At 43.2% G+C, this 27516-nt stretch overlaps 1 long non-coding RNA gene across 1 annotated transcript; it reads left to right on the top strand.

Moving 5' to 3' along the window:
* On the top strand, window positions 1–27516 carry LOC123371014. Its single transcript, XR_006579688.1, has 3 exons — window positions 1–89; window positions 26007–26110; window positions 27102–27516. It is a non-coding gene; the product is annotated as an uncharacterized LOC123371014 (long non-coding RNA).

Genomic DNA, 27516 nt, shown 5'->3' with positions numbered 1-27516 from the left:
CGCCCCCACTCCCCTGAGCTCTGCAGCAGGGCTCAGCCTGCACTCACCGGCGGGGGAAGTGCAGAGACCCGGCCTCAGCCGCACCGCTGGTGAGTGCTGGGGGGTGGTTCCCCCCTGCCCTCCAAGCCAGCCCCGCCCCCCCGAGGCCTGCCCCCCCGAGGACCCTCCCCCCGCAGAGGCCGGGGGCACCACGCCCCCCCCATGGGGAGCCAGCATAGGGCCTCAGAATATCTAGGGATGGCCCCAGTACCCACCACCCTGCCCGCAGCCAGCCCCTGATGCACCCCCTGCCCTGCCTCCAGCCAGCCCCACACCCCACTGCCCTGCCCGCAGCCAGCCCCGCACCCCATGTCTCCAGCCAACCCTAAAGCCCCTGCCCTGCCCGCAGCCAGCCCCTGATGCACCCCCTGCCCTGCCTCCAGCCAGCCCCACACCCCTGCCCGCAGCCAGCCCTGCACCCCCTGCCCTGCCCGCAGCCAGCCCCGCACTTGGTCTCCAGCCAACCCCACACCCCCTGCCCTGCACGCAGACAGCCCCACACCCCCTGTCTCCAGCCAACCCCACACCACGTGCCATGCCTCCAGCCAGCCCCACACCCCCTGTCTCCAGCCAACCCCTGCTGCACCCCCCTGCCCTGCCTCCAGCCAGCCCCACACCCCCTGTCTCCAGCCAGCCCCGCACCCCCTTGTCTCCAGCCAGCCCCTGCTGCAACCCCTGCCCAAAGCCAGCCAGCCCCACACCCTGTCAGGTTATTCATTTATTTTCATTAAATATGTAGACTAAATAATGAAATTAATAATTTTTTCAAGCTGAAGGTGTATTATTCTAATGAACAATGCCCTATTATGCAGTATTCATATTTGAAAGTTTATAATCGACGCTCTGGGGGGAGGGGTGGAGGTGGGGTGGGGGGGCACAAGGTGGAAGTTTCGCCTAGGGCGCAAAGTATCCTTGTACCGGCCCTGTATAAGAGCTGCTGGACCTCTCTTTGTAGACAGAAAACTGCCTGCCTGTTACACTTTAAGTGACAGAAGTTTGGGGGGACTGCTAAAACCTGTACAAAATGTTCATTTCAGGTAATGGGTAGAGGGTCTAGATCAGGGGTCGGCAACCTCTGGCACGTGGCTTGCCAGGGTAAGCACCCTGGCGGGCTGGGCCAATTTGCTTACCTTCCGTGTCAGCAGGTTCGGCCGATCGCGTCTCCCACTGGCTGCAGTTCGCCGTCCCAGGCCAAATGGGGCGGCAGGAAGCTGCGGCCAGCACATCCCTCGCCTGCACCACTTCCCGCAGCCCCCATTGGCCTGGGACAGCGAACCATGGCCAGTGGGAACCGTGATAGGCTGAACCTGCTGACGCAGCAGGTAAACAAACTGGCCAAGCACCCCAGGGTGCTTACCCTGGTGAGCCGCGTGCCAGAGGTTGCCGACCCCGGTCTAGTTAGTTCTTTTTTCAGTCAGACTGGATGCCTAATCCTATTGAAATAGGAGAATTCAAGAATGGGTTAAACAGTATTTTTAAACTCTATGTCTCCCATTTCAATTTTGATCCATTTGACAGCATGAATGGAAGTCTATTAGCTTGTGACAGGGTATACCAGGCTTATGCTGGCCCTGCTAGAGGGCCTACCTGGGCCCAGCAGGTGAGATAAAAAGGGCTGGCTGCTGTGACGTTATTGATATAATCTGGGACCATATAGAACTTGGTTGCAACCAAGGTCCTGTAGTGGCACCAATCTTATGTAAAGGGGGTCATATAAGGTGTCTAAGACCAGGTTATGGGTTGCTGGTTATGATTAGGTTGGCTGTATGCATGTGTCATTTTGTAGTTGAAGTTATGAATATTGGCTCTATACTGTCTGTACTTCAAACTTATGCTATGCTTCTGGGGGCTTGGCTACACTCGAAACTCCAAAGCGCTGCCGCGGGAGTGCTCCCACGGCAGCGCTTTGAAGAGTGAGTGTGGTCGTGGCGCCAGCTCTGGAAGAGATCTCTCCCAGCGCTGCAGGTACTCCACCTTCCCGAGGGGATTAGCTTACAGCGCTGTTTACACTGGCGCTTTATAGTGCTGTAACTTGCTGTGCTCAGGGGGGTGTTTTTTCACACCCCTGAGCGAGAAAGTTGCAGCGCTGTAAAGCGCCAGTGTAGCCAAGGCCTGGGAAACATCCCAGACAAGTTGGTGTTAGCTCTGCCTAGCCTGCTTGATGGCCCATTAAGGACCATCAGCTACACAATTGACCCATTGAGAGGAGGCAAATACACCTTGTAACTCAGCAAAGTATGCAAGGACTTGCCCATGTGACTCCAGACTCCATTTTGCTGTAATTTTCCACAGTAAGGACAAAGAGGTTCTTACACCTGGAAAATACTATAAAAGGCTGATGCCTCATCTCCATCTTGTCTTCAATCCTGCTTCTTATCTCTGGAGGGACTTTGCTACAAACTGAAGCTCTGCACAAAGGAAATTGTTTGTGTGACTTGTGGTTAGCCAGTGGGGTGAAACCAAAGTCCTCTTTGTCTGGCTGGTTTGGTTTGCCTTAGAGGTGGAAAAAACCCAGCCTTGGGCTGTAACTGCCCTGTTTGAGCAATTGGTCCTGAATTGGCACTCTCAGTTGGGTCCCGCCAGAACTGCATCGTCACACCTGCTTCTTCCAAGGGCCAGTTCTAGGTGGAAGTGGGACATGAAGAAAGGATCTTCCCAATCTTAATCCAAGATGCCTGACCCAATCAGGGCTTTACGCTGACTGCACGTTTTGATTATGTCAGTGAAGGATTGTGGTTTAGTGTTATGGAATTTAAAGCTGAGGGACCCATCTCAAGTTAAGTATCAGTTTATTACTGTAAAATTAAGGCAAGCTCGCTTTGTGAGTATGTGGCAAACCTGTTTTGGAGTCCACTGGAAATGAGTTGGTGGTTCCAGCAGACGTGAGTCCACAAAAAGTCTCCATCACAGCTCACACACTTTCTGACAATTGCAGCAGATACTCCAGGAACTGAATGAATATGGGCAGAGAATTTCCCTCTTGCCTGTTGTGCTGGTTCCTCCAGGTCAGGAGAGAAGCACACTGCTTCCATCTGTACTGTATCAGTTCTATGGATTAAAAAAGGTTTATTAATCTGTCACTGAAACTCACATAAAACATACTAAAAAAAGAGCAGAGGTCGAATAAAGGGAGAGGTGTCCACCAAACCAGGGTAGTGCTAGCAATGGTAAGATAGCTCATCAAAACAAATGGCAAGGGAGGAAGTTGAGATAAATCAGAAACTGAATGCAAACTTCAAAAGGGAACTTAAACATGAATCAGATTCCATAAGTATCAAAGCATCTGAGGTTTTAAGAGCCTTAAATATGAATAAGATTTTGAACTTAATTGTCAGCTTCAGAGGTAACCATGTAAACTCCTGAATGGAAGACTCCTATGGGAATTGGGGAGAGTGTAACAAATTAAATGAGCAGCAACATTTTTAGTGGATCCTGGGCAGAATAGAAAAATCTGAAGGGCCAGCAAGATGATCATTATGATAATAAAGGTGAGGAAAAAACTACAGTGAGAAACAAACAGGTAATATTTGAAATGTTAGATTCATGAAGGATACAAAATCTGGCCATTGTTACTAACATGAGTGGCAAATGCTAGGTCAGCATAAAAAGTATACTAACATTGTCACAAATTGGATGATGTCATGTAGGAAGACTAGAACTTTAAAGATAGACAACTGGGGAAAAAACAATGAGCTAAATCCACAAAGATTTTGACCTCTAACTGCCATTTTAGGTACCTATGTCCAAAATTTAGATCCTCAAAACTCCTGCTTAGCAGCCACCTAACCCTGTACATACCTAAAGTCCATAGATAGCTAAGATTCCCTTAGTCCCTACATTTCCGGTGGTGCACATGTGCACCACTACATAAATCCTGACACTGCTGAGCTGCCTGGTGCCTAAACCCCAGCAGGATTCACAAACTATGTTCCCCACCTCTCCTGTGTCGCCCAATCCAGCTGTAAGGCACTCTTTTGCCTTCTCTCCAGTTGAAGCTGTGCTACTTTGTATAAATAAACACATTTATTAGAAGAGGGACTTGGGTATCCAACCTTGCAAGTGAGTGCCCTCACTAATGGGCTGAGTCGTAATTTTTTTCTCTGGCCCAATGAATTTATACAAATCTCTTCTCCTCCTCAGGCAGAGGGAGGACTTGAGCCAGAGGTTAACCACATCCAAGGTGAGTACCCAAGCCATAGAGCTAAAAGTTATGAGAGTGCTCCTTCCCCTCTCCCACTGACTTCTTGCTAAAATGGCATAGATGCCTCCCTGCAGCCAGGATTTAGGCACTTGTCTACAAGAGAGGGGCACGGCTTAGTACACACCTCTCAGCTTGGCATCACCTATCTTAGGCAACAAGCTGACTAGCATGCTGGCTTTTGTGAATCCCATTCTGAGGCACCTGTCTCTCCCCATTCATTGTATGAGGAGCCTAGGTGCCAAATTCAGGCTTTGTGACTCCAGTGATTTTTTTTTCTAGGCACCTAAGAGTTTCTTTGTGAATCTGGCCCTAGGTACACTCCAGGGCAGAAGGAGGTGCCTCCCTTCAGTCAGGATTCATAGCCATGACTCCTCTCCTGGAATTAGTCACCTAAGCCTGGTCAGCTGTTTCTCAGAAAGCTGAGGAGGTGCCCCCCTTCCATACCCAATAAACAGTGGTCAACCATAACATAGGAGATTCAGGTTCAAACTCGCCCTCTGCCTGAGTACAAGGAGGGACTTGAACTTGTGTCTCCAACCCCACAGGTGAGTACCCTAAGTACTGAGTTATTGGATAGCCTGGTGGGTATCTTGGTCTCTCCTGTTAAAGCTGGATTCAGTGCCCTGCTCTGGTGACTCCTTTTAAAAAATTATTTATTCACAGTGGACCAGCTTCAACAGGAGAAATTGAGCAGCCCCACCTCAGACTATATCATATAGTTCAGGGATTAAAGCATCCACTCTAGAACTGGCAAGGCTCTCTTCAAATCCCTTCAAAACCTGGAGGTCTCCCCTCATCCAACCCTCAACCCTAACCACTGGGCTAAAGGTTATGAGGGAAGTTCTTCCCTCCCCGCATCTGTTTTGTGTAAGCTCGTCTATAAGGGCCAATCTGGTAGGCGAGCTCTGAGCACATTTACTGGCTCAGGCCCCGCACACGAGTTAGGCAGAGGAACAGCTATCTTCTCCCAGTTTGTGCATTGCTTTGGGGCTTAGGGGTTGGATGCCTGGCATGGGGCAGCAGTGCGCACTCTCAGAGACAGAAATATAGGCACTTAGGGAATGTTTAATGAAAAAATGTAGGCACAGGGCAACTTTAGGCACATACGGGGCTTGGGGTCAGCTGAGCCAGGACTTTGGGAATCCCAGTAGGGACTGATTCTAAGATTTAGACACCTAAAGTAGCAGTTAGACACCTAAGTCATTTTGTGAATCTAGCCCCCAACTCCCCCCAGGTTTGGGGCTTAGCCAGTAGGAAGTACACAGGCAGACGGTGTGGCCTAATTTAAGCACTGGCTGCTCAGCTTGCTGCCTTCTGTGAATCCTCTTCTTAGACATCCAACTCTCCCCATTCATTATATAGGGAGCCTGGGTACCTATCTCAGAGCTTTGGATTCCATTGGGTGAATTTAGTCTCATCACTGCAATGCCTAAGTCCCCTTTGCAGATATAACTTGATGACCAAACATTTTGGGGTTAAGTTATGGCATTTAGTCACAGCCAGTAGCAATGGGTGTTGAATAGCTGCAGTTTCCTGGAGGCTGTTTGTGAGTGGCCCAGGTGGGAGCTACAGCAACAAGGCATTGTAAGTTGCCCAAGGTTGCAAGTCAGGGGTACCAAAGCCCCTCACTGGTCTGGAATGCACCCTGAAACATCATGAATAGGATGCCTCCCTGCTCCTTGTCCCCTGACTGCCCCCTCCTGAGACCCCCTCCCCACCCTAGGATCCTATCCCCTACCTGTCCCCTGGCTGCCCCAACCCTTATCCACATCCCCACCCCCACATGGACCCCCAGGACTCCGACGCCCCATCCAACCACTCCCCCCCCCCGACAGACCTGCCCCCAAACTTCCAACCCATCTAACCCCCCCCTGCTCCCTGTCCCCTGACTGCTCCAATCCCTCTCCACACCCCTGCCCCCTGACAGCCCCCCCCCAACCCATCCAACCCTCCCCCTGCTCCCCGACTGACCCCTGGGACTCCTCTTATCACCACGCTGCTCAAGCTGCTGGCTCCATGGGGAGCCAAACCAAACAGGCTGCTGAGCACACAGCCCCTCCCCCGCAGAGTGCTGGCGATGCGACGCTGAGACGGGGCAGGGCTGGCTTTGGCCCAATTCAACCAATTCCCCTGAATCGGGCCCCGCCCCTAAGAGGGCCCCACGCCCAAGCCCCAGTACGGCGTACTGGCAAGAGCCGGTGCGCTGTACCAGGGTGGCCCAGCTTCCCCCGGCAGCAATTTAAAGGGCCTGGGGCTCCCAGCAGGGGCTGGAGCCCCAGGCCCTTTAAATTGCCACCAGAGACCCACTGCTGGAGCCCTGTGGTAGGGCTGCGGGGCTCTGGGGGCTGTTTAAAAAGTCCGGGGCTCCCCTTGCTTCTACTGCCCCAGCCCTTTAAATAGCCGCTGGAGCCCCACCGCTTCCCCCAGGGCTCCCTCAGCTATTTACAGGACCGGGGCGGTGGAAGCAGGGGAGCCCTGGGCCCTTTAAATTCCCCTGAGCCCCAGGCTGCTGCTGCTACCCCGGTGGGGAAGGGAGGAAGGGGCACTCACCATACAGGGTGGGCTGTACCCCCTGTACCCGCACCCCCTGCCTGCAGCCAGCCCCTGCTGCACCCCCTGCCTGCAGCCAGTCCCGCACCCCCTGCCCTGCCTGCAGCCAGCCCCTGTCTGCAGCCAGTCCCGCACCCCCTGCCCTGCCCGCACCCTCTGCCTGCAGCCAGTCCGTCTCCAGCCAACCCCTGCCGCACCCCCTGCCCTGCCCACACCAGCCCTGCACCCCCTGTCCTGATCGCATCAGCCCCGCACCTCCTGCCCTGTCTCCAGCCAACCCCACCGCACCCCCCTGCCTGAAGCCAGCCAGTCCTGCACTCCTCTGTCTCCAGCCCTGCCAACCCCTGCCGCACCCCCCTGCGGCCCTGCCTGAAGCCAGCCAGCCCACCCCACACACCCCTGTCTCCAGCCAGCCCCACACCCCTTGCCCTGCCTGCAGCCAGCCCCATGTCCACTGGTGCCCTGTAGTTCCCAGGGCAGTAACCCTGCACACCTGCTTCAATGAGGGGGACAGGGAGCAGCTGGTACCCACACATGTGCACACCCTACGGTGACCAGACAGCAAGTGTGAAAAATTGGGATGGTGGGGGGGGGTAATAGATTCTATATAAGAAAAAGACCCAAAAATCAGGACTGTCCCGATAAAATCGGGACATCTGGTCACCCTAGCACACCCCCAGGGAGTGGCGGGGACCCACACATGTGAAACGGAGCTCATTTCTAGTACTTTTTTTAAAAAGTACTTTAGATAGGGTTAACATATATCCGTATTTTCCCGGACATGTCAGGCTAAATTTTAAAAATTCGTCCTGGGAAAATATGGACGTATGTTAACTCTATTGGTACAAAAAATACATACTGTGGCACATCCCTTAATTCAGAACTTTTTATAGGGAACCAGTTGCTAAGAAATGAAAGGCTTTTTTTTACATGTTTTTTTTTTTAGTCATCCCTGCCGGGGCCCCGCCGAAAATGTTCGAATTGGGCCCCGCACTTCCTAAAGCCGGCCCTGGACAGGGGGAGGGGAGGGCGGGGACGGGACTCTGCCTGCTGGAGGCCAATGGGAGTGGCTAAATCAAGCCCAGGTGCCCAATCAGCCGCACCGTACTCTGCATGAGGGGAAGGGAGGGGAGGGAGGAAAAATTCCAGATGTCCCCAACCACTTGACGCCGTAGGCGACCGCCTAGTTTGCCTAGTGGTTGCACCTGCCCTGGCTCGTGTGTGTGTGTGTGTGTGTATACATATATATACACACCGGGGGTAGGCAGCCTGTGGCACGCGTGCCAAAGGCAGCATGCGAGCTGATTTTCAGTGGCACTCACACTCCCTGTGTCCTGGCCACTGGTCCGGGGGGCTCTGCATTTTAATTTAATTTTAAATGAAGCTTCTTAAACATTTTAAAACCCTTATTTACTTTACATACAACAATAGTTTAGTTATATATTATAGACTTATAGAAAGAGACCTTCAAAAAAGTTAAAATGTATTACTGGCACGTGAAACCTTAAATTAGAGTGAATAAATGAAGACTTGGCACACCACTTCTGAAAGGTTGCCAACCCCTGATATACACACACAAACGTCACCAGCACAGAAACAGTACTAGAACTATTACATGATTTAAAGCAGCAGTAGACTCTAAATATAAAGAAAACAGACCCAGAACAAAAGGTTGAAGCACGCCCATTGCTAAATTGCAAAATCAGGATTAATGCTTACCACAAAGAGCTTGAAAGGACTGGTAGAGAGTTATGAGTCAAACCACTTGACTCAATGAGTCTGAATAACTGTATGCATAACTCCCATTGGCACTAATGGGACCTGCATGTGTAAATCTCCTTGAAGATACCTTGGTAGCAGCTGCATTTAAACATAATCATTCAAGAAAGGTACTATACAAATAACTTATCTTTTCCTATTGTAAAAACAACTTTTCTTTAAATGTGCTTCAGTTGCGTCAACAAATCACCATATGATCACTTGAAAGTGACTACTTCACTTTAGAGTATATCTAAACAACTAAAATTAGTCCTGTGGCTTGTTGTGACTGAAACCACAGATGACTAGACTATTGTTTTGAGTGTCTGAAAAAGAATTCTAGTTCCCGATAATAGGTTTCCACTCTATTTTGAAATAGACTGCAACAAAGATAATGAAAATGAGATCTGCAATGACAGATAATTGCAATGCTACAGTAAAGGTCTTTACCATACAATATTAAACATTTCAAAAGCCTGGGAGAAGCATACAGAAAACCTGGCTGGCAGATTACTTTTGTGTCTGCCCTTCTACACACACAGTTTTAGAAGAAGCTAAACATTAATTACTATGCAGGTTATTCAGTGTGCAAGGTTTAGAAATCAAGCAAATTTTAAATCTCTTAAAGAAAAAGAAACAAAAGTAATGTAAGGCTACAGTGGCTTCTGGCAGTAAAGAGCTTATACAGAGTCAAAGCATCAGCTCAGTGTGAAGTCTAATTTACTGCTTTGAAAATCTAACATGCACTTTATTTTTTGCTATGTCTTCATTTTCTGCTGCAATTATGCTAGTGTTTTTATAGATAAATTTATACTATTGCTACAGCATATTAAGCTGCAATAAACCTTACAAAACCAAATTCCTCTGCTTAGCACAAAACCTTATCTAAAGTGAAAGATGTTAACCAGCCAAAGAGCAGAGGTATGTGCTCTGAATAGAAATTACAAACAGAGGAATGGCTGTAACACACATCAATAAAAGGCATTCTTACTTTATTATCCTTATCAAGACACTTTGAAAATACTCTAGTCTGTCTTGCAGATATGATATTTATAATGTTCCACCAAAGGTGCTACAGTGTCTGATACCAAAAGCAATCTTTAAAATCATTTGAGGGAGAAAGATGTAATTCCCAGGTCAACCAATTATTAACAGATGAAATTAATAACAAAAAAATTGAGAAAATACCTATCTACCCAAACTTGGATTCAAAATGCAAACTGAATGTGATCAGAACCATACATGGAAGTTTGAAAATATTTAGATTTTTACAATTTTAGAACTGGTTTTCTTATAATATTATGTAATAAGTTGAATCAGTGAGTAATATTACTAATGAATTATTTATCTTTACTGTGACTAGGCAATTAGCCAAATTGCTACTGGAGTTCAGCCATTAGGGAAACAGGAAAGTTCTCAAAATTCAGAGTAATAACTTCATTCATAAGGTAGGACTTTGCCCAATGTAGGGCCATATTCAGGGTATAAGCAGACAGAGTTCTAATCCAGTGAAGTCAATGGAGTTGCACCTGCTTATGCTAAGGCTGAATGTTCCCTTTAGTCTCTTTAACATTTAAAGTTATGGGGACATCATCAGTCACCTAAATTTCCAACTTGCCCACTATACCTAAGAACAGTCTGTGTGCTTTGTGTGTAGAACACATTTGGATGGAAAATGGGAAGAGGGGTTCCCACGGAAAACTGTGACTTTTACATGGAAAAAAAATGAAAACTGAAAATGTTGGGCCAAAAAGTGACATATCCTCTTGTATGTAGGAGTAACGTTTAATTGCTGAGGGAAATGGAGAGAAAATATTGAGAGGCAAAGCTGGGAAATGAAGCATTTTGTTCTCTAGGTCACATATGTTTTAAACAAGAGAAGAGAAAGAGTCAGCAAAATGAAAACAGATGTAAATCTGATATAATTATATTATTCATTCCAACATGAAAATCTCTTACAAATTTAAATTTTCTTTGAATCAGCTGAACTACTAAGTTTTTAATATAGCTTTGAAACATTATTCCACCATTCACAACAGCAAAAATATGAGGGGCTTCTGAAAGTTCATTTGCACAGTGTTATTCAGGGCAGAGACAAAAGATCCTGTAGAAGTCCCCATAAGCAGCCAGGCTTAGAGAGGCAGGCATATGTTATGTATTATTTGAGTTACTAGTAAACCAGATCCCAGAAAGGAGGTAAACTTGATCTTATGTATCAGAGGGGTAGCCGTGTTAGTCTGGATCTGTAAAAAGCGACACAGATTCCTGTGGCACCTTATAGACTAACAGAAGTATTGGAGCATGCGTCTGATGAAGTGGGTATTCACCCACGAAAGCTCATGCTCCAATACTTCTGTTAGTCTATAAGGTGCCATAGGACTCTTTGTTGCTTTTGACCTTATGTAGCACACACAGACCTTAGCTGGAGTAGAATGGAGACTCCACCCATTCATAGGGTATAAAACCTATATGTTTGCAGAGTGAATTATCTGAAGGATCCAGATACCAACAATCAGCCAATATGCAATAATGCTTCTATCTGAAACATGGCTAACCTGATTAACATATCAATATATACTGCCATGACTAGACAAATTTAAAAGTGGCATCCATCATTAACAGCTTTGTTTAGGTCACTTTAAATGTACTCATGTTGGAGAAGAGTGGGCCTCTAAACAGTTTGCTCAGTGGTTGAACTGAACACAGCAATATGTTCAGTAAAATTGAATTCCCAATGGAGCACAAACTGTTTTTCAATGCATCAGAAACACAGAAATGTATGGAGAGATTGTGCATTAAAACTGGTATGCATATTAGTCCCATATCCTAAGCCCCAGTAAAAGACTTTTCTAATTGGTTGTGAAATATATTAGAAATTCTTAGTCTCCTACAAATAATTTTGAAAAGATTAATAAGGTCTCAGAAGTGAGCAGCATTAAGGGCATCTTACAGTAATTTGTAGAGAGCATTTATTTGCATCCTTAAACAGAACAACCCAAACATTTTAATACTGAAACGTAATGTATTTAATATCATACACCAATCTCAAATTCCTTAACACTTTGAAATTTTTTTCACTCTCCCACTTGGCAACTACAGGGTTTCATTACAAAGTGCTTTTATTCTACTCTTCTGGGTTTTGTGTGTGTGAACTAATGAAAGGTACTAGACTGTTTATTTTTATTTATTTATTACATATCTCACGGCTGTTGGAAGGGGGATTCAAATGATTCCAGTGGAACTGAGCAAGTTAGGCGTCCATAAAGGGCCCTGGTTTGATGACGGGAGTTGTTTTGTTTTTTAACTTCTCTTTTTTTTCTTCCATTGTGGGGGCCCTAGCCTTCTCCATTTTCAGCCCCCAAATAGACCATTCAGGGTTCCATTTAATGCTTTGTAGATTTCATAGATATCCACACCAAAACAGGGGAGGGTAATTAAAAAAAAGGTAATAATTGGAGATACACCAATCTCCTAGAACTGGAAGGGACCTTGAAAGGTCATCAAGTCCAGCTCCCTGCCAGGACCAATTTTTGCCTCAGATCCCTAAGTGGCCCCCCTCAAGGATTGAATTCACAACCCTGGGTTTAGCAGGCTAATGTGCAAACCACTGAGCTATCCCTCCCCCCTAACTGTAAGGGTGTTATGGAGATTATTTTAGAGAAGCTGAAAAAAGATGGTTTAGATATTGCTGATTGCAGAGGACAAAGCTATGACAATGGAATTAATATGGCTACAGTAGATGTTCAAAATCAAATTCTCGGGTAAATTGTAAGGTGATGAGTCATCTCTGAAGTAGACACTGATTAAGTCACATGCAGTAATGAGTAATTTCTGTGCTAGGCTCCAGCCAATCCACAAGCCAGAGCTGGTCTGTTGACTCTCAATTCAGGTATTTCAGACTCAGAGGAGAAACAGCTGTTCAATCTCCCCCAACAGTGTTTCATTGATTGGACCTCTCCTCTGTCTGATAGTGGTAACTGATTCCTGCTTCAGCCCTAGTCCTGCTCTAACCTTGTTCAAACCTTGCTCTGGACTCCTGATTCCAGCTCTGACCCCTGGCTCCTACAACTAGACACAACTGCCGATCTTCCGATCACTAGGCATGATTATCCCCATCATGGCTTCTGACATAAATCACTGTGTGTCTTTCATCCCATGTACTGTCCACTCACTGAATCTTATTGGAGAACTGCTGCAATGGTTGTTCCCCAAGTTGTTCTATTTTTTTGGACTTGTTCAAAGATTGTATACCCTGTTTTCCACTTTCTTTGGGATTGGCTGAAAAAGTATATTAGTGTTACATTAAAATGCAAAAGCATGCCAAGATTACCTCTACCCTGGCTGACCATCTGTCTACTACAAAATCCGGTTAAGAGTGTTTTTGATGCTTTAGACTAGACTAGAGCTTTGAGAATGACACTGACAGTTCTTTGACAGTTTTTTTGGTAAGAAATCTGTAAGGATGACTTGGAAATAAAGTCGTCCATTGATCTCCTTAGCCTCATTCACAAAAGGGCTTTTAGATTTAAGTTTCCATATACAGAAACAGTACTGCATACTTTTTGCTGTCTTCCTGTAACTGTGGCTGTTACTGAAAAGATAAATTAATCAAGGCCTATGTCTATGGGGCAATAGAGGTTAAGCAATCTGGCTGTTATTTCTATAGAGAACTCAGAAACATGGCAGATTGGGATGAGCTAATTAATGAGATTCCTAGCCTTCTCTGAAACCAGATCCCTTTGTAAAATTACTTTGTGGTGATTTCAGAGTTTGTTGGGGGGGGGGGGTTGTGGGGGGGGGTGTCCAGATTTGAATATTCAAACCAGGCCCGGAACACACATGGCACAGCACTGATATATATGATGCAGAACTGTGCATGCCACTTAATAGGTAAAATAAAATTTAAAAAGGTAAAGTTCCAACTTAGAGGAAATTACATTCAGCATGAAATCAAGGGCACAACAAACATGACAGATCATGGTGAGAAAGAAATAGGGAAATGGAGTGACAGTGGAAAGCCATAAGAGGAGAATGCAGCTCAGTGAGAGTAGTTTGCCCACAGAAATCCAACTTTGTACATAGATTATTTATCAAAATTTGTGTTGATTTTCTTCACTTTTTTTAAATAGCTGTATAGGGAGAGATTTTGAAAAACACATAGGAGTTAGGAGGATAAGTGCCATTGAAAATAAATTGGAGTTGTGCTCCTAAATCCCTGAGGTGTTTTTGAAAATTCCACCCCGTCATTTAAATATCTTTCTCTAGTAGATTGTCTGTGAAAGGCATCAGGGAAAAAGTCTCTTCAGGAGGCATTTGAATGTTGTCAACTAACAGACCTGGAAAAAACTGTCTTAGGTGATCATAAGACAAAGATCACATGAAGATCAGAGTAAGAGAAGGAAGATAAAATTCCTATTTCCACAGAATGGATACAGCACATGCAGGGACAATGGCAGCTTCCCCACATTCTCCTGCCAATGTGCCTAAAGCCTGACCTGGAGGTATCACCTTTACAAACGGGAGGGTTGTTCAGTCTTCATATCCATTCAGTTTGTGGCCTTTCAGCTGAAACTGCCACCAAATGTACAGATTAGTGCCAAATGTGGGGGTTTCGTGCTACGTGGACACATGACCTCAGGAACTGGACTGAGACCATCAAACGCATTACGCATTGGACATTGAATAGTCATCAGATAGTAATTTCATGATGCCTAGGTCCCTTTCTTGAGCTGATACAGTTAATTTAGAACCCCATAAGGTGTATGAGTAGCTTAAACTTTAACCTCCAATATGTATTATATTGCAAATTCAATGCAAATAAATGCAAAGTAATGCATATGGGAGGGAAAAATTTAAACTATTCATAGACCTTACTGGGTTCTAAATTAACTGCATCAACTCAAGAAGAGGTACCATTGTAGACTGCTCAATGAAGAAGGTGCAGCTGAATTGTAAAAAGCAAACAATAATTTACCTTTGCATAAGGAATGGGATGGTGGATAATACCGAGAATATCATAATGCCTTTATATAAAGCAATAGTGCATCCTCATCCAGAATATTATGTGCATTACTGGTCATCTCATTTCAAAAAGAGGATTGCAGAATTGGAGTTGGTTCAGAGAAAGGTGATGAGAATGAACAAGAGCACTAAAAATTTCTCATATGAAAAGAAATTGAAGGGACTGGGATCATTTACCTTAGAGAGAAGATGAATAAGAAGAGACCTGATAAAAGGTAGATCAAAAACTTCTACTCTCCCCTTCTCATAACAACAGACCATGAGAACATTCCATTAAATTAAAGGGTAGGAAATTCAAAAACAACAAAAGAAAATACTTTTAACCACAACATGCAGTTAAAAGGTGGGGAAAAACTGCCCCAGGAAGTTGCTGAGGTCAAGAACTTAATCAGATTCAAAAAGGAGTTGGACATTTGTATTGATAAGGACAATCCAAAATTATAATTAAACATAACAATTATTGTGGAAAGAATATTACGCTGAGGTATCCACCCCACACAAGTGCTGAGTGGGTTAATGGGGCCAACTAATCTTACGCTGCACCTGGAAGGAAACCAGGGACAGATCAAACCTAACGGCAGATGAAGTCCAGCTTGGGGTGGAGCTGTGGTAGGATTATAAACAAGGAAGTGAGAGCAGGAAGGTGCTCTGCAGTCACTCCTTAGAGAGAAAGGGAGTTGGCTAGTCATAGGATCTACAGCCTGACGGTCAAATATTTGTATGAATGTGTATATAACTATTGCCATGAAACTGGAGCTTTGCATTGGTGCTTTTATAAATGTGAATCAATCAACAAATACAATTAAAAATTAGGCCAGTATCGATCTGAAATGAGGTCCTCATCCATCCTCCTACTTAACATGTAGTCTCCTTACACTGCAGCGCTGTGCCCTGGGATGCACTGTTCCAGACAATCCAGACAATTTTGCTGAGACCAAGCAGGAACACTGTCTGTCCAAAGTCAGAACCAATGAAAATGACTATGCATATTAAGGGCAGCCCACAGACACTGGCGAGTTGCCAGTGCAAACTTCAACAGTGCAATGTTTGGAAGAAAGGTTCATCTGCAAAGCATTTTTGATGGGCAAGTAGTGTGTAAGTGTAACAGTAAATAATCATCTCCTCTCCAAAGGAGTGCAAGTTAAATGTAAAAAACAATTGTGAGAAAGTAAGAAATGTATATACAACATGACAACATGTTTCCATGCAGTTCATCAATTCTGATCCTTTAGCTGCTGGCAAACATACGGAGGAAACAAAACCTGTCAAGACAAATAAATCCGGAAGATTTAAAGCAATGTGGTATATTTAAATAAAAATATTTCCAAGAGCATCACTTCTGTATAAAATCAAAGGATATTTCTTGTGACGAGCATTGATTTCTTAGTAAAATACTAACCTTCCATCTAAATCTTCTATTTAGATTTTTAATTGTGTCCATCATCACCTTAACTGAGGACTTATTCTTATATCAATATATATCAGGAATAACTCTATTAAAGTCAACAGAGTTACACCCATGTAAAACTGGTGTGAGAAGAGAATCAGACCCAAAGGCCCAAAGTCTTTATTATTTGAGCACAACTGATAAAAACATTGAAGACTTAATTCTTCAAACTATGTGTCAGTGATCCCAACAAATTAATGTCTCTTTATTTTAATGTAAATTAACCAGAATGTCTGTCTGTTCTACAGTGTAATATAACTACAGCTATGATAAATAGCATTTATTACCAAAAACCAAACACCCACAATCAACTAAGTTCTTACCCAGTTTTCCTTGATTTGCTTTTAATTGGAATTTAAGTTTTGTTTACCTTGGTTTATATCCTGATATTTGTATTTCCCTAATACTTCTGGTATTTATAACTGGATGATAGCCCAGTGAATGGTAAATTTCACTACCTTTTCTAATACTCAAACAGGCTTTCTTCAGACTAGTGGATCTGAAGGAATTGGCAGTGCCATGACTGTACAATGTTATAAAATGACTTCAATCATAAGATGGTGTCCATTACACGCCAGCCTATGGTTCTGTCCCTAGCTCAGTGCAACCTAAACAGTTTATCACATTCAAAATCAAGGCATTCCTGCAGGCATAAGGTTCAACTTTCTAATCATAGCCATATACAGAATTTATGTTAGCAATACCTTTGTAAGAAGTGTCTCTCAAATTATGCCAGTCAAGATTTTAAAATCCAGCTGTTTCTATTTTTTTCTTTCTCAACCGCATCCTACATAGATTCATTGTTATAAAAAGCAAGCTAGAAATACATATATAGACATGCATTAAAATGTCTGTATATTATTTTCTCTTTAATGATTACACACTGATATAATGGAAGGAGTATTTGGGGTTCAGGGGGTTCCCTTGTTAAAATTCTGCTAACCAGTTTAATGAAGCTTGGGATGTTTAGCCTGCCTATGAAGGCTAACCAAATCTCTGAATACTGTGAATTCATCCCTTCCAGAGATGACATATAAATTACTTCTGCTGATCAAGTGTGTTGCCTTTAGAATAGACCAGATTACAATTACTTTGAAGAAAAAAATCCAGGAGAGGATTCTACTTGGCACACTTATAAAGTCTGCAGCCTATTCAGATTATACAAATTGAACACTATACTATACTGTTAATAAACTCCACATATTTTTGCAGGAAGAGGTTATAAGCATTTTTAGAATAGTGCCATTTAATATGTTTACACACACACACACGGTTTGTCACTGGCTAAGAGGGAAATCTTTTGTTTGGAATCCTTTGTTAACATACTGGCAGCACGTCACTGCAAACAAGTGAAGTGAATGTTTAGAGGCATAAAAACAGGATACGGATAAGTGTTGTTTTGGGCCAGCTCTGGTAAGTTTTATGTCCATCTCTCAGCTGACCTCATTGCTCCAAACATCTCATAAGGACAAAGTGAAAAATGGGATGAACTAACTGGTTCAATTTACCTTGTGCTGCATCACTAAAAAAATAAAGATGAGTGTGACATCTATCAGTTTCCTGGTATTCAATTGCCATGTTACCATCCACACCATTTTATTTTTCTCTATTCTGCCCTTTATACCATTTGATCTTGGAAATAAGAAAAAGATACAGATGATATCTAGTGCTCAGTGGCTGAGTCACTGAATCTTAGAGAACTGAGAATATCAAAGAGATCAGGGTGAGTAAAACACCTCTCTGAACACATTTGAAACTTCTCCAGCAGAAAAATATAATTCTTAAATATCAGAATTCCAAAATCTAAATCTATTTAATTATGCTGTCTTGAGCTATACAGAGTAGAAGAGCATGCAACAAAAATGAGAGAAAAAGATAAGCACACTAGATACAAACATGATGGTTCTAAGACACTAAAAGTAAACCTCTCTACCCTGTTAAAACAAAGTATTTGTTTCATTGTAGGTAGAAATTCAGCATAGGAATACAATGCTGTTCATGGAAGGATTATACCTGCCATTATTAGCATATATGGCAAAATGCCCATGAAAGGAACGGATGCTGATATTCTAGGTTTAAGTCAAACAAGTATTGATCAAACACAATGCAAAACGTCTGCAAGCTAATGTCAGATTTTGAAAGGAGATTTTGCAAACTCTGAGAGAGAGAGTATGCATGATGGGGCATAGGGTTTTGTTGTATTAAGGTTTTAACAGCATGAATTTGAAATGGTTATATTACACACATCACAAAGGTGCAAGTACAACATTATTCAAAATGAATGCATTAAAATCTTTATGCCACAACAACACAGTGTCATGTATTCTTTCTCTTATACAAAAAAAACCCCATTAAAACTAGAATGTCAGCATCAATTCCTTTCATAGGTATTTTGCTCTATATGCTGCTAGTACATGACAGATATAATCATTAAGAACATAAGAATGGCCATGTTGGGTCAGACCAAAGGTCCATCTAGCCCAGTATCCTGTCTTCTGACAATGGCCAACGCCAGGTGCCCCAGAGGGAATGAACAGAACAGGTCATCATCAAGTGATCCATCCCGTCGCCCATTCCCAGCTTCTGACAAACAGAGGCTAGGGACACCATCCCCGTCCATCTTGGCTTATAGCCATTGATGGACCTTTCCTCCCTGAATTTATCTAGTTCTTTTGTGAACCGTGTTATAGACTTGGCCTTCATAAGATCCTCTGACAAAGTTCCACAGGTTGACTGTGCATTGTGTGAAGAAATACTTCCTTTTGTTTGTTTTAAACCTGCTGCCTATTAATTTCATTTGGTGACCCCTAGTTCTTGTGTTATGAGGAGTAAATAACACTTCCTTGTTTACTTTCTCCATACTAGTCATGATTTTTTAGACCTCTATCATATCCCTCCTTAGTCATCTCTTTTCCAAGCTGAAAAGTCCCAGTCTTATTAATCTCTCCTCATATGGCAGCCGATCCATACTCCTAATCATTTTTGTTGCCCTTTTCTGAATCTTTTTTGAGATGGGGCGCAGTATTCAAGATGTGGGCTTTATATAGAGGCAATATTATATTTTCTGTCTTATTATCTATCTCTTTTTAATGATTCCCAAATTCTGTTTGTTTTTTGACTGCCACTGCACATTGAATGGATGTTTTCAGAGAACTATCCACAATAACTCCAAGATTTCTTTCTTGAGTGATAACAGCTAATTTAGATCCCATCATTTTATATGTATAGTTGGGATTATGTTTTCCAATGTGCATTACTTTGCATTTATCAACATTGAATTTCATCTGCCATTTTGTTGCCTAGTCATCCAGTTTTGAGAGATCCTTTTGTAGCTCTTCTCAGTCTTCTTTGGACTAAAGTATCTTGAGTAGTTTTGTATCATCTGCAAATTTTGACACCTCACTGTTTACCCCTTTTCCCAGATCATTTATGAATATGTTGAATAGGACTGGGCCCAGTACAGATCCCTGGGGGACACCACTATTTACCTCTCTCCATTCTGAAAATGGACCATTTATTCCTACCCTTTGTTTCCTATCTTTTAACCAGTTATCAATCCAGGAGAAGACCTTCTCTCTTATCCCATAGCAGCTTACTTTGCTTAAAAGCCTTTGGTGAGGGACCTTGTCAAAGGCTTTCTGAAAATCTAAGTGCATTATATCCACTAGATCCCCCTTGTCCACTTGCTTGTTGACCCCTCTCAAAGAATTCTAATAGATTGGTGAGGCATGATTTCTCTTTACAAAAACCATGTTGACTCTTCCCCAACAAATTATGTTAATCTATGTTTCATTCATTCAGGGCTGGGGCAGGAGGTGCAGGGTGCAGGCAGTGCTTACCTCAGGTATCTCCCAGAAGTGGCAACATCTCCCTCTGACTCCTAGGCGAAGGCACACCTAGGCAGCTCTGCGCACTGTTGCGCCTGCAGGAGCCATCCCTGCAGCTCCTATTTGCCGTGCTTCCTGGCCAATGGGAACTGTGGAGCCGGTGCTTGGGGCAGGGGCAGCGTGAGGAGCCCCTGTGGCTGCTCCTATGACTAGGAGCTAAGGGACATGCCGCCACTTCCAGAGAGCTGCATGGAGCCAGGTAGGGAGCCTGCCTATGCCGCCAACTGGACTTTTAATGGTTGAAAACCGGATACCTGGCAACCCTACTAAGGCCCCAGTTCCTGGAATCATATGAGTATATCAGAATCTCAGTTGTCATTTTAAAAACAAGTTTCTAGCCTTCATGGTTGTGAAGAAAAGCTTGGAAATGTGACTCAAGTTTAACCAGTCTTAATTTGTGCCATAGCTTGCCAGGACTGAGCCCTGGCACCTCTAGGCTTGGCAATTCATAGCCCAGGCACCTCTGGGCTTGCTGCATCAGTTATTGCTTGAGACTTGGCACCTAATTGCTTGAGCCCTGGCACCTCTTTCATTACAAATTAAGCACTGAGTGTAACCAATGCAGTGATTTCTGCCCAAGTCTCCAAACACCCTGGATCAATAGCTCTGAGAGGAGGAAACTGCCCCACATACCTCAGAGGGATGTTTGCTCCTTGATCAACTGCTCTTGGTGAGTGACCTGCAAACACCATCCCAGTAGAGTACTCTGTGTGTGGCAGGGAGAGAAGAGTACAGCAGGAGCAGTTTACCAATATTCTGTGCAGGGCCGGCTCTAGGCACCAGCATTGCAAGCATGTGCTTGGGGCGGCAGTTTTCAAGGGGCGGCAAAAAACCTGGAGCCGGCCCTGCTCCTGTGACACCTACACCACAACTGCTAGGGTAAGTACTGCCCTTCCCGCCTCTCCAGGATGGGTGAGGAAACCCCTGCTGCTACTCTGAGGGCCAGGGAGGGGGAGAGCAAGGGACTGCAAGCTGTGGGAATAGTAGGGGGGTGGGGATATCATGTTGTCCCTAGGGTCCTCCTGGATTGCCTTAATCTGGCTCTGAGTTACATCCAGGCCATAAATTGCAGAGCCATGTGATACATTTATTTCTTTAAAGATACTATACACAGGATTCCCACCCTTGAGTCTTGTGACTTCAGCTTCGGTCTTGTGGTGAAATTCTCCTGAGTGTCCTTTTTTTAAAAATTCTCTAAGTACCTGTAGATTGGCTTGAAGAGTCTGCCGTGCTGATCTTGTCAGATCTACAAAGGCCCAGCGCATTCCAGACCATGCCTTTCTGACCTCCATGGCTCCAGCTTGAGCTGGTTGAAAAATCCAAAAGTAGTTTCACAACACTTCTTGAAAGTGTTGGTTTGTTTCAAAGTTTTGGGAGCAGGGGGTTGTTATTGAAAACATTGGGGGAAATTTTTCATTTACCAAAAACTGAGTTCTCAGTCATTTAAAATGTTTGATACCCATTTGGATAACGCTTTGGATTAAAATTTTGGAGGAAAAGTATTTTGAAAAGGCATGACATTTTTCTACAGAATTTTTTTGGAAAAAAAGACTATTTCTAAATGAAATAATTTTTGTTTGAAAAATGTTGACTCTCTCTAGTTCCAGCTATTGCAGCTGTAACTCTGATCAGTGCATTTCAAGCAAGATGCTAGGAATGCTTTCTTATTACCTAGACATCCAGCCTAAATACATTTGTGGGTTTCTTAGCATTTCACTGCCAGGCCCTATAGCTCTAGCTCATAAGACCTCTTATTTATTCATCAGAGCCTTTTAGGCTTCTTTTTAAGGCCACTTTCAATCATGAGAACAGGGTACTCCACTCTTCTGACCTATACTTAAAGTGCCTTCTAACCAGTGCCAAGGATTGGTGTCATCAGCAGAACTTGCCATATGAGGCATCTGTTTCAGGTAACTAACTATTTGTTAATTCCCTTGCCTCTCAGCTGAGTGTCCTAAACACTGGGCTATGGGGATATTCTGATGTGGGCCTCTCTTAATCTCTCTTTTTGAAGCTGTTCCACTTTGTATTAAATAATTTGTATATTAATTGGGCCAAAGAGAAAGTGGTCAAATGGTTAGAGCACTCCCCTGTGAGATAGGAGCTTCCTGCTTCCCATCAGACACGGGGGGAATTGAACCTAAGTTTCCTTCATCTTGAGTGAGTACCCAAACCATTAGGCTAAAGGATATAAGGGAGGCCTCCTTTCCACCACTACCTATTTTATGGGAGTTGGGCATGTTTCATAGAATATCAGGGTTGGAAGGGACCTTAGGAGGTCATCTAGTCTAACCCCCTACTCAAAGCAGGACCAATCCCCAGACAGATTTTTACCCCACTTCCCTAAATGGCTCCCTCAAGGATTGAGCTCACAACCCTGGGTCTCTGAGCACAGCCACGAGATTGGCCCCCCCACAGCTGAGATAGGGCAACACCTATCTACAGAGCCGGCATTAGGCATAAGCAGACTAAGGAATTACTTAGGTCCTGAGCAGCTCAAGGGGACCCCCTATTCACTTTTTATTGTGCGTTGGGGGGGCTGAAAAATATTACTGCTTAGGGCCCCCAATGGACTAGCACTGCCTCTGCCCATCTATCTCCACCTGGTTTGAGGATCATGCTGTGGCTTAGGCCAGAGAGAGGCATCCTGCCTAAGATATCAGTGTGCATGTCCAGAGGGAAAGACAGGCATCTGGGGAAATTGAGGCACCAAGCAAGTCTATGTGCATAAAGGGTTAGGCAGCAGCCAAGTGGGCGTTTGTGGATTGCAGTAGTGCCTAAATCTGAAATTTAAATTACTTAAATCTATTTTGTGCATTGGGGTCCAAGAGTCTACAGCTGGCCACACTTCTTGCCACTTGAGAGTATGTTCTATTCAGCTGTTAGTGTGTATGATTTGTTCTGACGGTAACTACTCTGGTCTCCCCAGTGAGTCCTCATCGCCTGACTAACCTTTCTAGTTAGGCTGATGGCTTAAGCACAACCAGAGAAAGTTTCTTCTAATAAAGACAAAATGAAGAATGTGATCATCTCTGGCCAGACAGAGAGACAGCAAAAAGGAGAGTGGAATATAATCACTCAGTGGTAGGAGTGTTTTCCCTACTAAGACAGTATTTGCCAGCATGCATGCAAATAAAAGTGGGGAATCAGAAGAAGGACGTAGGATACAGTATTTCCCCCAGGTATGAGTTCTATCAAAATCCCTCATTAAAGAAGGAAGGGGAAGATTCTGTCGGTTGCACTTATATTTCATAGTCCTGTACAGTTAGATTTGTGGCAAGTAAGATTTTTCCAGGTAGAAGATAATATATAGTCCCACTGAAAAGTCCTGAATTCTCTAAATACTGATAAAGCAGCTATTGTTATACTATAACTCATGTGGTACAATTGTAATACATGATGGAGTGGAATAAGAGTTTTATTCGCAATCTTCTCAGATGATTACTCATGAGTAATGTGATCATTCAAAAATATTGTCAATAACCCCTTTATTAATACCATTCCATTATGTATTCACGCTCTCCCCAAATTGTAATAGCATGGAGTTCCTGTTTTTACCTCTTGATAGAGCAAGGGGAACCTGATCTTTATTCTGTCACTGTTCCAGGACAGAACTGGGCTGGCCTGTGGGCCAGAGCAGCCTGTGCAGAGAATAGAATCCCACTTCCCATTTAGGGGGAAAGAAAGAAACCTTTTTTCTAGCAGGCAGAATTGAAACAAGACAAAAGCTTTTGGAAGATGTTAAGTTGTTTGGAAAACTAGAACTGATATCAGTGAAGATGGATTAGTTCCAGATGAGAGGGTCAAAGGTGCATAATAAATATGACTTATTATACTGCTTCACAATTATCGCATAGCTATTCACCAATACTTTTATGATATCTATGAAATAAACTGCAGAAACATTTGATAAATTTCATTTCTGGTGATCCTTGACCCCGCTCACCTACCACTCATTCAGTTCTACCAGGACACTTGTAACTTTCCAAACCCCTGAACAGCTTCAAATAGAGGCACGAGCATAAAATAATTTGTTCAAGTGTGTGTAGAGGGGGGAGCAATGCAGAAAAATGCCCATGCCTTGTTTTGAAACTTTTACTATCAATGTTCCAGGAAAGTAGGGTTAAGAAAAAAGTAGCCAAGAGAGAGTGAAAGCAAAACTCTACCTAGAGTAACAATGGAACAAAATAATGTTCCATTATATTACTTTCAACCATTCCTGCCATTTATAATATTGTAGGAAAGTGCAAGTTCATGTAACCATGATAGTCACTTCCCCCAAGATGTTCTAGGTCTACAGACTGGCAGCAAGATAGATGAGGTCCTTATTAAAGAAAATTAAAATGACACTGTTTACCTCAGGGATTGTAAAACCTATTATCTTCCCTTCTTTAGACTTCATTTAAGAAATAATTTCTAACAAGCTCACAGAGCCCCATATTAATAATATCATGCAAAAGGAAAGATCATCATCATGAAGTAATGCTTGCATTTATAATCAACAGTGTCGTCATTCCCCCACCCCCACACGCAGATGAACTGGAAAACAAAAACACTTGGTCTGAACTGAACAACTTATACAGGAGAACTGTCAAAAATGCAGTAGCTTTGGGCCCCATCAAAAGTCTACTAAGTCAGTGGACTCCTGTTTATTTCCATGGGCTTTAGATCAGGCCCTAATTTTGTCTCCAAAGAATCCATAGAACGGAAGTCACTGGACTGCAACTCAGGAAATTGACTTCATGTCCCATTTCTGCCATAGGCTGCCCATGTGACTTGGGTGAGTCACAGTGCAATACTGTAGCTAAGAGCAATGCAATCCTTGGATGTATAACAGGGGAACATCAAGAAAGAGTAAGGAGATGGTAATACCTCTTTATGTCATATTAGCAAGGCCGTTATGGAAATACTGTATCCAGTTCTGGTGTACATACTTCATAAAGGATGTAGACAAACTGGAAATGGCTCAGGGAAGAGCCACAAGAATGATTAAAGGTCTGGAAAATGTGCCTTTACAGAAAAAAGAGGTTCAATCTATTTACTTTAGACAGGAGAAGATTAAGAGATGACTAAGGCCCTTTTGTTTTCCATTTTTAACTGAATTTTTTACTGAAAAATTCCTGGGTTTTACAAAAGCTGTCATTCAGTTTATACTAATTTCCACCTGAATTTTGGACAACTCAAGAACCTGAAAATACTGATCTATGTTAAGAAAATCCAGTAGATATAGATTTGTCTGTTAATAAGTTAGTCTAAGCGTCAATGCAAGGCTGTCTCCTAAAGTAAAGCAATGTCGAAGGTACACAAATGCATGCACTTGCATATGTGTACATACTGTTAATGTATAGATCATGAAATAAAGCACAGCATTAAACTGTTTCTACTTTCAGTATTCCTGTCCTCCCATCCCCCAATACTAACCCTGATATTTACCCAGAAAGCTGGAATTAATTTTTTGTCCTGATTTTCATCCATTTTTTTAAAAAATTGTAATAAATAGTGATAAATTCCCAGGAAATTTTAAACAAAATAAAAATTGGAATCTTCAGGGCCTAAGAGATATCTTGATATTTGTAGAATGTGATCTATGTCAGCATTAATATGATAATGTATGCTGTATCAGCAAGTACAGAAGAAAGGAAAGTCTTGGCACTCACTAAACTGCTTTACACCTTATAGGAATTATAAACTTTGGATAGCTCTTATTATCTGTTGTGTTCAGACATGGTTTCCAAGAGGGGACTGTCAAAGGCCACACATTCAAGAGCCAGTAGAATGTCACATTAATGGCATAAAACTTGCGTGATGATATTTAGAAGCTACGTATTTGACACAGATACCGCAGATTGATTTAACACTCCACCATAGATTAAATGTTGTGAAGCGAGTGATTTTTAGAGCCTTTGGTTAGACTGCACATAAAGTCATGTGACCATATTAAGTTAGCTAGCTTTGTAGTTAGTGTCCGCAATTGTATATTAAAAGAAGGCTGGTCTTTCTTTGAAGAAGTCCCAGGAAATCTATAATAATACATGATATTTATATAGCAAAGTCCTCCATAGTACTTAATAAAGGTTGTTCAGCCTTTTTCCCTATTTTACAGATGGGGAAGTTGAGACAGAAAGATCAAGTGTTCAAGGTCAAAACAGAAGGCAATGGTCAGGTTAAGAAGCAAACCCTGGTTTCCTGATTCTAACAGTGGTACAGGTGAGATCATCTGGCTTGTTAGGGGCAAAGAGCACATTGCTCCTCTAGAGTGACACCACAGGAGGGTGGAGTGAGGAAGAGCTTTCACTGTGAGATGAGGGTCACTTCTTTTCATAGGTGCTAGAACTAGGGGTGTTGGGGTTGCTGCTGCTCTCCCTGGATTTAAGTGATTTCCATTATATACAGTTTGGTTCAACGGCTCTCAGCACCCACAGTATACAAATTGTTCCAATACCCCTGCTTCTTTTGATCTCCTGCCCATTGTACGAGACAAAGAAGCCATTACATGAAAGAAACAATCAAGCATGGTTATGGTTTTGTGAGGTCTTCTGTCTCACATTGATCTTCTTGCTGCAATCTGGACCTGAGGGGAGGAAAAAGGCCCCCATGGCATTGAAGGGGGTGTTAAGGCTTGTAAACGTCTTACATTCTTGTTCAATTTCCCATTGCTGATATCCTTCCCCTTCTTACTCCTTCACCCATGTGGATTATTTTAACTATTTTTGAAATCTCATTACCACACTGGTTACTCCTTCCTGTTACAGCAAGGTCCTTCCTGTAGATAAATGGAAAGAAACACTACAAACTTTAAAAAGAAGCAGTAGTTTTAAACTTCAGATTATTCAACATTTTAAATCCAAACCCCAAACTAGGGAATGCATTGGCGATTACAGCAACTGCCCTGCAATTAAACTCTGCTCAGGACTTTTTGTCTAATAGCAGAGCCAGAATTAGAAATGGTCCTTTAAGCAAAGTATGTTGTGAGCAGGAGGAAGTTGAGGAACTCTGCAGATAAAAGTGCAGCAACACTAGTGCATTAGAGCAACTAAAGGAAGCTTGTATTATAAGTACTCTATAATTATTCCCTGGCTTAGACTAAGTTTGGTTTCATTTTGACAAATAGCTATGTTAATCACTTCATTTGGTCATTTTGCTATTGATTTCTCATGCCAATGCCTAACCTCACTGGGTTAAGTCCGAATTTTTACAGTTTTAGATATTTGTGAGAAAACACTAAAAATTACTGCAGTCAACAAAACTGACCTTTCTGAAAGCGATCCAGCCATCAGTGGTCTAAGAACTACATCTCCCACAGTTGATGTAAAACCATCTGGCACCCATTGTCATAAAGACATTTGTCTGATGTATGTTTGAGTAACACACAAATGAAAACAGGGACTGCTGGAGATGGATGTGATTTCCAAGGAAGCAATTGTCACTCAAGACTGTGGAGAATGAGGGAGCTGTGTATATTTTTACAAGTATTATATGCACCTCTTATCTGTTATCCTGCCTGACTGCCAGGCATTAAATCCAAGTAGGCAGTAAATAGTAGATGAAAAAATGACAACAATAAGGCTTTTTCGGGCAACAATGCAGGGAGCTATTAATTGGGGAATGCGCCT

The sequence above is a fragment of the Mauremys mutica genome, chromosome 1 (genome assembly GCF_020497125.1).
Source record: "Mauremys mutica isolate MM-2020 ecotype Southern chromosome 1, ASM2049712v1, whole genome shotgun sequence".
NCBI lineage: Eukaryota > Metazoa > Chordata > Testudines > Geoemydidae > Mauremys > Mauremys mutica.
Note: the sequence above shows the minus strand (reverse complement) of the source record. Positions and strands in the feature narration are given on the sequence as shown.